Raw genomic sequence first — 13,326 nt, forward strand, 5'->3', positions numbered from 1 at the left:
AAGGGGCGTGGTTAGGGCCGTACACATAGGAGGTGGCCACACCGACGTCCGCACCTGCATCCCCCACGGGCCCCTCCCGGGGGGGCCGCGGACTATAAGAGGGGGTGAGCCGGAGGGCTCGAGGTCGAGGTATCAGCTTTAACCAGCGAAGACGGAAGACCAGCTAGAATAGGCCCCGGAGCTCCCCTGGCTCGCTGTCTTTATCAGGGCCGACCAGGGCAAGCCGGTGGCGTGGCCCCGAGAGCCCAGACTGACGAGCAGGTCTGGGAACTCAGGGGGTCGGATCCCAGCTTGACCAGGGCTGGGACAGGTAGCCTCCCCTAGCTCCCTAGTGGAGGACTTGGGCTTAGGTTAGCGGGGCTTAGATGTTGTGTCTCCCTGTTAGCCGAGTAAGGGGACGTTACCCCTTAGGTCCTGTGTATACTCGCTAACTGTATACAAGTTGTGTTAAATGAATAAGTGTGCCTCCGATCCCGTCGTCAAGCCTCCTGAGTAATTACTACATCTGGTGTCAGAAGTAAAACGTCCAAAGATGGACACACGAGGGACGACACGTACCAGGGAGTCGGAGAGGGAGGACAGCGCGGCCGAATCACCACCAGAGATGGCCGAGGTCGGATCGGAGCAGCCGGGGCCGAGTACACCCGCGCCGCTACGACAGGAGGGGGGGGATGCGTCGGCCGAGGGACTTCGGCTGGCTCACTCCCGCCTGGCGGAGCTGCTCTACGCCGCGGCCGCCGTGTTGGAGGAGATCACGTGGCTGGGAGCTGGAGGGGCTGCGCGGGAAGACGGCAGCAGCCGACGCACGCCGGCATTTCCCGCCACCCCGACGCGGCTCGCGGTTAAATTTCCCGCCATCACTACAGTGCGAGCAGAGGGCGGGGCCGGCCTGCGTCAGGTGACTGCTGAGGGCCAAGCACGAGCCGTGACATCATCAACGCCGGCCAGTGCGTCAACAACGGAGCGACCGGCGATGCCATGCTCACAGCCCGCCGACACTGTAACGTCGGCTGGGAACGAGGGAGCGAGATCCGCAGCCACGGACGTCGCCTTACAACAGCGACTGCCGCCTCTCAAGGAGTTCGTGGGAGCGGATGGAGATTGGGGCGGCTTCAAAAGGCGGTTCATCGCTCATCAAGAGATGGCGAACTGGACGGACACCGAGGCACTATGCGCGCTGCCGGCGATGCTGGACGACGACGCCCTGGCTACCCTCACCTCGGCGCCTAAGGAAAAGCGCGCCACGCTGCACCTGGCGCTGCAGCTGCTGTCAGCCGTCTATGGGCCGCCTTCGGACTGCAGGCAGCTGTTCCACGATCGGCATCGGGGCGCCAACGAATCGCCCCTGGCCTTCCGAACGGCTCTCCTGGCCCTGGCAAAGGCAGCTTTCCCGCGGATGGACGAGGAGGGAGTGGACGCCATGGTGGCTGAAAAGCTGCTGCTACTCGCCGATGAGCTGGACATCGCCGTCTTGGCTCAAGACGACGGAGAGATGTCGTCCCTGCTGGTCGCGCGCCACATCCACGGGGGCTTGCGGTCCCTGCGTCGCAAAGCTGCCAAGGGGGTGGCCGGCCATGCCATGGCGGCCACCGCCCTCCCATCAGAGGAGGTCTGCGGGGTGGAGCGGCGGGGGGAATGGAGATCGGCGGCACCGCAGGCTCGGAATGGACCGAGCCGCCAGGAGCAGCCCAGGCCATCTGGGGCGCTCACACGCTGCTACAACTGTGGCCTGCAAGGCCACGTTGCGTTAGGATGCCGGGCTCCCCGTCAGCGCGGAGCGACACCTCGTCAGGACGCCACGCCGTCTCCACCCAAGCTCCAGCAGAGAAATACGGCGAGTCGTGGCACCTCACACGTTTGGCCCATGCACACATCCGACACACACTCACGCGCTCAACTGAACAGGGTTCGAAAATCGCCGCCCATCGCGCGCGATTGTTCTGAAATGCGGCGAGCGCTCCAACCGGGTCAGTGGTCGGAGCTCGCCCATCGTGTCGTTGCTGCGTCGGCGGGATCATCGGTTGTGGTCGGTCATATTGATGGGGTAGAGGTGCGGATTTTAATTGACACAGGGGCATCGGCGACCATTATATCTGATTTGATTTATAACATCCTTCCCGTTCAAAGTCGTCCCTTGCTCCCTGTTGACGTGCCATGCTATGCTGCTAACGGGGGCTCGCTGGGCATTATTGGGCAAATCCGCGCCAAAATTTGCATTGGAGACATTAAATTATCCGGGCCTGTTTTGGTTTCCTCCTCACTCGCGGTTCCGTGCCTGTTGGGGACGGATTTCTTGGCCAAAATGCCCATCCGTATCTTGATTGACCAGGGGTGCATCGAGCTCCCATCGGGCCGACGTGTTACATTTTTGTCTTCCCCCACCACGGAGCGTCGGGCGTTTGCCACCGTGCAGGCGCTCGTGACAAAAACTGTGCGCGTACCCCCGGGGGCTCAGATGCTCGTCCCTCTTAGGTTGCGTCGGCCGTTTGCTGAAGGGGTTGCGGATCGGGGGGTCTTGTTGGGACCATCTCGAGCCGGGGTCAATGGACCCGATTTGCTAGCGGCTCAGACCATGGTGAAAGGGGATGGGGACCCCTTCATTGCAGTCCTTAATGTAGGATCGCGAACGGCCGTGGTTCCTCAAGGGACCGTGCTTGCACACGCAACGCCGGCGCCCTATGAGGAACCACTCGTGGGTCAGGTAACCACCGATCCTCCGTCGCGACCGCATTCGGACTGTGATGACGGATGGCTGGATGCACTTTGCGCGGGATCTGTGGATCTGTCCGACACGCAGCGTGCGCAGCTGCGAGTTCTCCTGAAAGAATTTGCCGACGTTTTTAGTAAACACAAATTTGATATTGGTTGTACTAAATTGCTGCGACACCATATTGACACGGGTGACAGCGCGCCAATCCGCCAAAATCCCTTTCGGCTCAGTCCCGCCGAAAAGGATCATGTCAAATCGGCTGTTGATGACATGCTAGCCGCCGATATCATTTCCCCTTCCAACAGCCCGTGGGGCGCACCGATCGTTTTGGTGAAAAAACACGACGGCTCACTGCGGTTTTGTGTCGACTTTCGGCGATTGAACAAAATTTTTGTGGCAGATGCGTACCCGCTTCCTGGAATGGATGAGTCGCTCGATGCCTTGGCGGGGGCGCGATTCTTTTCCACCCTCGATTTACTATCTGGATTCTGGCAGCTTCCTCTGGATGACGAATCAAAACCTAAAACTGCTTTTCGGACACCGCAAGGTCTCTTCCAATTTAACCGCTTGCCGATGGGCTTACATTCTGCGCCGGCAACTTTTCAGCGGTTAATGGAACTGGTCTTGGCAGGCTTGCAATGGGATTCGTGTTTAATTTACTTGGACGATGTCATCGTCTTTAGCAAATCCTTCGAGGAACACCTCCAGAGGCTGCGTGCTGTTTTTCTCAAAATGCGGGCTGCCAATTTAAAATTTAAACCGCAGAAGTGCCATTTGCTCCGCAAATCGGTGCGGTATTTGGGTCACATTGTTGGGCGCTCGGGGATATCCACTGATCCCGCCAAAACGGAATGCGTCAGCTCCTGGCCGACTCCCACCTCGGTGGGAGAGGTCAGGAGTTTCATTGGGTTCGCGTCGTACTATCGACGGTTTGTGGCTGACTTCGCTACAATCGCGAAACCATTGCATGCCTTGACGTCCAAGGGAGTCAGGTTTCATTGGGGGCTGGAGGAGGAGGCTGCTTTTCACGCCCTCCGGAATGCCCTGGTGGGGGCTCCGCCGTTGAATTACCCCGACTTCTCACAACCCTTCTTGCTCGATACAGATGCAAGTAACACGGGCATCGGGGGCGTGCTGTCCCAACTCATTGGGGGCGTAGAGCATGTGGTGGCTTACGGTAGTCGGGTACTGTCTCCAGCGGAACAACGGTACTGCGTTACCCGTCGGGAATTATTGGCAATTGTTTATTTCATTCAGCAGTACCGCCCATATCTGTACGGTCGGCGTTTCACCGTCCGTACAGATCATGCGGCCCTACAGTACGCTCTGCGGGTTCAACAACCATCGGGCCAGTTGTCTCGATGGTTGGAGATTCTCCAGGACTACGACTTTGTCACCACATATCGTAAGGGCGTCCGCCACACGAACGCTGACGCCCTGTCACGGTTGCCACCCACTTCGGAGTGCGCTTGCCTCCTGGGTTCGGGGCGTTGTAGGCCCCCGAACGTCACCACCGATTCGGTCCTCGTGGCCGCCGCCGATGCGCCTTCGGCTTCGGGTCCTATCGAGCAAGAAGGGAGAGATTCGTTGCTGGGGTTGTCGGTCGCGGAATGGGGACGCCTCCAAATGGAGGACACCTCCCTCCTCGCTCTGCGCCATCGCGCAGGGGGGGTTGGGCAGGGGGTGGCGAACATTGACTCGTGGGGGTTGTTCCAGGGTCTTTTAATGCACTGGGACGGAAAAACCCGCCGCCAGCAGCTCGTGGTGCCTGCAGCATTGAGGGGTAAGGTGGTATGGGCTGTTCATGAGCGGCTTCTGCACTTGGGGGTTCACAAGACCTTTGCCACGCTCCAGCTCGATTTCTTCTGGCCGGGCATGACAAAGGACGTGGGGGATCTCCTGGGGTCGTGCACGCAATGCGCGCAGCGAAAGCCACCAGCTAGGGGGTCCAACCCTCCGCTGCAGTCCATAAAGGTTTCCCGGGTTAACGAGCTCGTTGCGCTAGACATACTCGGGCCATTTCCCGCTACACCCAGGGGGAATAGGTATTTATTGACAGGGGTCGAATACTTCACGAGATGGCCTATGGCCTGGCCCCTGGCCAACCAGTCGGCAGCAGCCATCGCGGAGGCCTTTGTCCAGGGCTATGTCCTCGACAAAGGTGCTCCGGAACGGCTGCTTACTGACCAGGGTAAGAATTTTTCGGGAAAACTCCTCCACGAGGTGTGCGACCTCTTGGGTACGGAGAAAATTCGGACCTCCCCGTATCACCCTCAAACTGACGGGATGGTGGAACGGCTGCATCGGACCATCACGTCTATGCTGTCCCAACAGGTGTCCGAATCCCAGACAGATTGGGACCTTCGCATAGCCGGTGTGTTGCAGGCCTACAGGATGGCTCCCCATGCGGCCACCGGATTTTCCCCTTTCTTTTTAATGTATGGCCGCGAGGCTAACCCCCCTGTGACGACCCAGCTGAAGCTCTCGGCGCCTCAGGCGAAGTCTACCTTGTCCGAACACGTTAAATTTAACATCAGCAAATTGTCTGAGGCGCGGGAAGCGGCCGTGCAAAATTCTGAACTCCGCCAGAAGGCGAACGAGAGGCTTCGGCTGGGGCGGGTACATGTGTTCAAATGGAAACCAGGGGACAGGGCATGGTTGCACTGTCCCCAGGTGCCACTGGCAACCTCGTCAAAGTTGGTACGGCCGTGGCGGGGGCCAGTGGAGGTCGTACAGGTCTTACGGCCGCAATGTGTTCGCGTCAAATGGGGGAGGCGTCGGTGGTACGTGTACCCCTCAAGGTTGAAACCGTTCATTGCGCCGGCCCGTGGTTCACACACACACACGCATGGCCAAACGTGTGAGGGGTCCGCCGACTCCCCGACGTCGCTGCTCTCGCCTAACATGACATCAACTGTTCCATCTCCAGGTGCAACAGGAGTGACGGGTCCACGCCCGCCAACCCCTCCCGGAGGGGTCGGGGGTCACTCGGCAGCGACGCCAGACTCTCTTGCACCCGGACCGTCACCAACCACCACTGAGCGTGCCGGGTCGAGCCCTTGTGACGGGCCCGCCGCGAGAACGCGCGCCAAAACGCGCAGACTATTGTGAGGTCGGCCGTTGGGGGGCCCTTGCGGACAGTGGGGGAGGGGCATCCGGAGCGCGTGTATATATGTTGGGTTTGCGGAATGGGGTATTTATTCGGGAGGGTGCGCCGGGTTATTTTTTTCTCTTTCTTCTTCTACCTGTTTCCTGTTGTTGTTGTTGTTATGACTGTTATTGTTCTTGTTAAATTTACGCGAGGCACACACGGTTTTGGGGAGGCATGCACCTTTATTCTGATTTTGTTGCAGCCGGGGACAGCTGCGAGCTGTACAGGGGGGGGTGATGTAGAGGTGTAATTGTGTATGGGAGCGGATGGCAAACAAACACAAGGGGCGTGGTTAGGGCCGTACACATAGGAGGTGGCCACACCGACGTCCGCACCTGCATCCCCCACGGGCCCCTCCCGGGGGGGCCGCGGACTATAAGAGGGGGTGAGCCGGAGGGCTCGAGGTCGAGGTATCAGCTTTAACCAGCGAAGACGGAAGACCAGCTAGAATAGGCCCCGGAGCTCCCCTGGCTCGCTGTCCTTATCAGGGCCGACCAGGGCAAGCCGGTGGCGTGGCCCCGAGAGCCCAGACTGACGAGCAGGTCTGGGAACTCAGGGGGTCGGATCCCAGCTTGACCAGGGCTGGGACAGGTAGCCTCCCCTAGCTCCCTAGTGGAGGACTTGGGCTTAGGTTAGCGGGGCTTAGATGTTGTGTCTCCCTGTTAGCCGAGTAAGGGGACGTTACCCCTTAGGTCCTGTGTATACTCGCTAACTGTATACAAGTTGTGTTAAATAAATAAGTGTGCCTCCGATCCCGTCGTCAAGCCTCCTGAGTAATTACTACATATTGATGTCATGTTCCCCTGAATTTAGCTTGAGAGATAATCTCTGCCCGGCGCTTTCCCTTGTCTCAGACTCTGGATCGCCCCGTGTAATCCTGCACATATGGCACCTCAGCCAGCCACTGAGAAGGGATGGTTACTCCTGCCAATATTTGAGGCACCGCAGCTCGAGCAGGTTTTTCTGGACTGAGGGAATTCCCCTTTTTTAAGACCTCATAGAAATGTGCTGCATCCCTGCAGATGTCTGATGTGGCGTACGCTGGTCCGAGATTGGACCTCCATTCTCTAACGTATGGATGGTGATAGGTGAGGTGCTCCACGTTACTTTTTTAATGGAATTAAAGAGTGATTTGTGATTAGAGGCTACTGAGGCAGATTCCTTCTCCATAGCAACGCATGCCCACTACTCCCCCTGGCAGCACCGCACGGCTCTCCATACCTCCGAGCGAAGGATGTGGCAAGTCTCCCCATTTTCCGATGTTGAATGTTGCAGACGATGGGAATCGGACTGTTATTTTTTCTCAACCAGCGGGAAAATCTCATTCAGTCCGTGTCTTTGGGGATGTCTGGACTGCATACCAATGCAGCCATTGCAGCTGTATGATTCGCAGTCCTGAAACTCACCCATTTTTCCTCAGCATCAAGAGGAGGACGATGTAAACCTCAGCAGCTGTAATTGATGTTGAAATTTCTGCTTGCAACTGTCCTCAGCTAGATGAGACCAGGCCACTGTGGGTTGGAATGGGGTACTGGATGGACACAAACCACCGGAGTGGAAGAATGGCAGGTACATCGTAGAGATAACAAGCCGATCGACACTGGGCAGATAAGCTCAGCGGTAAGTCCTGGTGTCAAGGACATGGATCCTCATACACTAGGCCCTCACTATTTAGTCCAGATATTTTTGCTTGGACCCGGTGTGCTTCCACGATGTGGTGTGGATGAGCCGATGCCGAAACACGGTGTCGGTAACTACAAGCACATGGGCTGCACAGAAGTGTAATGCGGGCGTAAACGACCTTCCGGATGTGACGTCATGAGGGGAGGAGTACGTCACGTGGGGGAGAGGGTTCAGGTCTATAAGGGGAGAAACCGGAAGAGGAAAGGGAGTGATTGGAGACTGGGAAAGAGTGAGGCCACGTAGGGCGGAGAGTGAGTGAGTGGCGAGATCGCCACATACACGGGGAACGAGGTTCGGCACCGTCGGCCAACGGTGACCGACCCCGGAGCAGCAGGAGCAGCGAGGAGGCTGCAGGTGGCAGCGGGGGTCTGCACACGGAGTTGGCAGCGGGGGTCTGCACACGGAGTTGGCAGCGGGGGTCTGCACACGGAGTTGGCAGCGGGGGTCTGCACACGGAGTTGGCAGCGGGGGTCTGCACACAGAGTTAGCAGCGGGTCTGCAAGAGAGGAAGGAGGCTACAATAGTGACAGCAGCCTGGGGCTGCAAGCAGAGGGTCTCTAAGGGAGTGCCGTGAGGGAAAAGCTAAGAACCCAAATAAAGGACACGGAGTCAGAGAGAAGCATCCGAGTCTTTTATTACACTGGTGTCAGAAGTGGGGTCGGCATGGCAAAACAACTGAGAAAAAAGAATACTCCGGCATCGGCTTCATCTTCCGACGACGATGACCTTCCTCCTCAAGTCGGCCGGACTCTGGGAGAGGAAGAGATCCGTGCTGGGACAAGTGCGGGTCCGGGGGTCCAAGAGGTCGCCGTGTCGGCGGACCCGTCTGCTCCAAAGGACGCGGATTCGAGATGGAGCCAGATGGTGGAGCAACTTGAAACTCTCAAGAACATCATTACACAGTTGTGTGAGCTCGTCACGCCGAGGGCGGCGTCGGAAGGAGATGTTGGTGGTCCGCAGAAGTCCGGGTTGTCTTCGCTGTCGCCGCTATCGGCCACGCGGCACGAAGACGCCATCTTGGGCGTGGCGCACGACGAAAAGCGGGAAGCCGCCATTTTGGGCCCTCCGCGACGGCCGGCCGCCATCTTGTCGACACCACGTTGCGACGCCATGTTGAATTTGCCACCGGAGGAGTCAGCGGCTGGAGGGAGCAAGGAGTCGCAGTCGTCACCTAACAACTGTCAAGGAATTCTCCATCGGGGGCGATTGGAGTGCGTTCGCCTGCAGATTTCTGGCAGCGGTACGCTCAGCGAGGTGGACTGACGCCGAGGCATTGGAAGTTCTTCCGACTCTTCTCGATGACGAGTCCGTTAGATTTTTTCGCTCTATAAAAGCCGAGAAGAAGAAGACTCTGCGAGGTGTGTTCGACGAAATCGCGGACGCTTACGAGCCGCCGGATGATGCTCATCGCCGGTTTGTGCAACGACAACGCGCACCCGAGGAGTCACCGGTGGCGTATAGGGGCGCGGTGTTGGAGCTAGCTATGGCCGCTTACCCGGAGACGGAGCCTGACCTGCTGGAACCTCTCATCCTGGGGAAAATGCTGGAGTTGTCCCGGGATCTCGGCATTCCTATGCCGGTGTGTGGTCATGAGAAGCTCACATCCCGGGCCGCGGCGAAATGTCTGGACGCCCAGTTTAACCTTCGCCGCTGGAAACAAGTTACGGCGTGGACGGGTGGGCCTATCGTCGAGGGGGGTGCCGTAGGGTGGGACCCTAAAAAGGCAGTGTACGTGCCGGACGGGAGCAGCCAGCAGGAGCTGTCAGCTGCCTCCGCTCCGTGGCCGGCCCGGGGTGGGCCGGGGCCGCGGGCTGCGCCGCCGATACGGCCGCGTCGGAACGGGGTGCCCGCCGCGCGCCGCAACGACATCGATTGCTTCCGCTGTGGGCGTAGGGGCCATTATGCCAGGGACTGCTGGGCCCGCGTTCCTGGTCCGCCCCAGCAGGAGGCCTCGACAGCGGACGCTCCCAAGAAAGATTCTCCAGCACAGGCAAGTCGGTGCGCACCAGACACCCGGCAAGGCTTGACACCTCACTCATCGCCGTTGTCATGCGATGCGGATGTTGTTAATAACGGGGGGCCATTTTCTGCGCCTTGTCGCTCGGTAACGCAGTGGCGCAAGTTGGCTCGGTGGGTTGTCGCGGCCGCTACCGGTTCGTCCACTGTACCTGGGTCGATCCAAGGGGTGGACGTACGAATTTTGGTGGATTCCGGTGCGTCCGCGACCATCATTTCGGATGTAATATTCCATCTTTTGAACATCCCACCAGGGGCCGTGAGGCCGGCTTACGCTTCCTGCGTCGCTGCGAACGGGGGTAGCATGGGCATTGTGGGCCAGGTGGACGCTAACATATCTATCGGGGGAGTGTCGGCCTCGGGAATTGTGTTAATTTCGAGGTCCCTTGCGGTTCCTTGTCTGTTGGGTACTGATTTTCTGGCCAAAATGCCCATTCTAATTCGAATTAATGAAAACTGCATTGAATTACCGGGGGGCCGTAAAATTGCATTTTTACCGTCCACCTGGGGGCGACCTGCTCCTGTCGCCCAGGTGCAGGCGTTGTCGGAAGTATCTGTTGATATTCCACCTGGCTCACAGATGCTCATTCCCTTACGATATCGGAAGCCGGTGCCTGGTCGGCAGGGAGCTTCTGGGGTTTTGTTGTCGCCGTCCGCCGCTATTACGGGCGGATCGGCGCTGGTGGGGGCGCAAACTATTGTCCGGCCAGATCAGCGGCCGTTTTTGCAGGTGCTTAACGCGAGTACCGAAAGCGTGTGTGTGCCGGCTGGTACCGTTGTGGCACATACCACTACGGCGTTTACGGCTCGTGGTGATCTGTCCAGCGGGGGGGTGGTTGGAGGTGTTTCACACCATGGAGCGGTAGATGATCGCTGGATCGCTGAATTGTGTGGGGAGAATTCTGCCCTTTCCGGCGAACAACGTTGTGCGATTCGTAAATTATTATCGAGTTATTCTGATGTGTTTAGCTCCGACGATTTAGACTTGGGACGCACCTCGCTGCTTTATCATCATATCGACACAGGGGACGCTGCCCCTATCCGGTTAAACTCGCGTCGGATGAGTCCGGCTGAGCGAGAGCATGTTCGAGGGGCAGTGGACGACATGTTGGCTGCGGACATAATATCTCCGTCTAACAGCCCATGGGGCGCGCCTGTTGTGTTGGTTAAAAAGAAGGATGGCAAATTGCGATTTTGTGTGGATTTTCGTAAGTTAAATAAAGTGTCGGTAGCAGATGCGTACCCCCTGCCGCGTATGGACGATTCTCTCGACGCCTTGTCGGGGGCCAAGTTCTTTTCAACGCTAGATCTCTCTTCGGGCTTCTGGCAGCTTCCCCTTGACGAGCCCTCGCGAGAAAAGACTGCTTTCCGTACGCCGCAGGGGTTATTCCAATTTAACTGTCTTCCGATGGGGTTGAATGCGGCCCCTGTCACTTTTCAGAGGTTGATGGAGTTGGTATTAACGGGGTTGCAGTGGGAGACATGTCTGATATATTTAGACGATATTATCGTCTTCAGCCGCACATTTGACGAGCATTTACTGCGGTTGGAGGCTGTATTCACCAGGATGCGTTCTGCTAATTTGAAATTCAAGCCAAAAAAATGTCACCTACTGCAACACTCCGTACGGTACTTGGGGCACATTGTTAGTGCGGACGGGGTGGCCACAGATCCGGAAAAAACAGCGTGTGTCCGTGACTGGCCAACCCCGGCCACAGTGGGTGATGTGCGTCGGTTTTTGGGGTTCGCCTCTTATTATCGGAGGTTTGTTCCAAATTTTGCTACGATCGCGAGGCCTTTGCATCTCCTTACGGGAAAAGGACACAAATTTGCTTGGGGACCGCCGGAGGAGGCGGCGTTTCGAAGCCTGCGCGATCTATTGGCTACGGCACCGACGTTGGATTATCCGGATTTTGAACATCCCTTCATTCTGGATACGGATGCGAGTGACACTGGCATTCGGGCGGTGTTGTCTCAGTCAAAAGGTGGGGTGGAACGCGTGGTGGCGTATGGTAGTCGGGTTTTGTCTCCCGCTGAATCCCGCTACTGCATCACTCGCAGGGAACTTTTGGCTATTGTTTTTTTTCTCCGCCAATTTCGACCGTATCTGTACGGTCGGTCGTTTATTGTCCGCACGGACCATGCGGCCTTGCAGGATGCTCTTAAGATGGACCAACCATCCGGCCAATTGGCAAGGTGGTTGGACACGCTGCAAGAATTTTCCTTCCAAATTCACCATCGGAAGGGTGTGCGTCACGCTAATGCGGACGCGCTTTCCAGGTTGCCGCAGCGATCCCCTTGCGCGTGTGCGTCGGGGACGCATAGGTGTGGACCGATTCAGCACCCCCCCTCAGCCTGTCACGCTGGCAGTTGAAGTGCCTGAAGCTCCGCTTGAGCCGGGACCGGTTGATGGGGGACCGGCTGATGGGATTTTGCTTCTCCCGAGGTCTGTGTGGATTCGGGAACAAATGTTGGACGATTCCTTGGTGACGTTACGTAAGCGACCTGTGAAGGCAAGTGGGGGACTCGGTGCGCGGGGTGTGCCGGAAACCGCTCTCCGAGATGGATTGCTGATGTGGAGGGAAGGGATACATGAACGCTGGCGTCTTGTTGTACCAGCATCATTGCGGTACGAATTGATGAGGACTCTGCATTGTGACACACTTTTACATCTGGGGGTGCAGAAGACCCTATTGACGCTGCAGCGAGATTACTATTGGCACGGCATGACGACATATGTCGTCGGTCACGTTCGCGCGTGTCCCGATTGTGCCCGCCGGAAGCCACCTAAACATCCATATGTGCCGCCGATACAATCTATTCAGGTATCTCGAGTTAATGAATTGGTGGCGTTAGATATTTTGGGACCCTTTCCACCATCCGCTAGGGGAAATAAGTATTTGCTAGTAGGCGTGGAGTACCTCTCCCGCTGGCCGATGGCGTGGCCCTTGCCCGACCAGTCAGCGGCGTCCATTACAGACGCCTTTCTATTTGGGTACGTTATGGACAAGGGGGCGCCGGAGAGGCTTCTCACGGATCAGGGCCAAAATTTATCTTCGAAATTGCTGGGGGAAGTGTGTGCGGCTCTCGGAACTAAGAAGATACGGACATCCCCCTACCACCCACAAACGGATGGTATGGTGGAACGGTTAAATCGGACCCTGTCCGCCATGCTGTGTCACACGGTCAGTGAAAAACAATCAGATTGGGATTTGCATATCCCTGGGGTGCTTTCGGCGTATTGAATGACGCCGCATGCGGCTACTGGATATTCGCCGTTTTTTCTTATGTACGGTCGTGAAAACGTGCCGCCAATTGATGAGCAGTTGGGAACCGGAGCGAGGGGACCTGCTAAACCTCTTCCTGATTATATTCAGGACAACGTTCGCCGTGTCACTGAGGCGAGGGAAGGAGCCCGCATGGCTACGGCCAAAGCCCAGGCCCGGAACGAGCGGTGTGCTCGACGTTCAAAGGGGGAGTGCCCCTGGAAAACGGGGGACCTGGCCTGGCTCCATTGCCCACAGGTGCGGCCAGGTACCTCTCCTAAATTACATAAACCATGGCAAGGGCCGGTTCGCCTCATCGAGGTTCCCAACCCACAGTCGGCGCGTGTTCGGGTTGGATCGCGGCGTTGGTTCGTACACACATCTCGGTTGAAGCCATACGTTGCCCCTCGACCTGATGCGTCATCTCCTGAGGTTGCCTTGCCGGGGTCTGTTGCTGCCGACTCGCCCTTGCCTGTGCCTGCTGACCTTGCAAGAGCGCC

This window comes from Lampetra fluviatilis, chromosome 70, assembly GCF_964198595.1.
Source record: "Lampetra fluviatilis chromosome 70, kcLamFluv1.1, whole genome shotgun sequence".
In the NCBI taxonomy this organism is placed as follows: Eukaryota; Metazoa; Chordata; class Hyperoartia; order Petromyzontiformes; family Petromyzontidae; genus Lampetra; species Lampetra fluviatilis.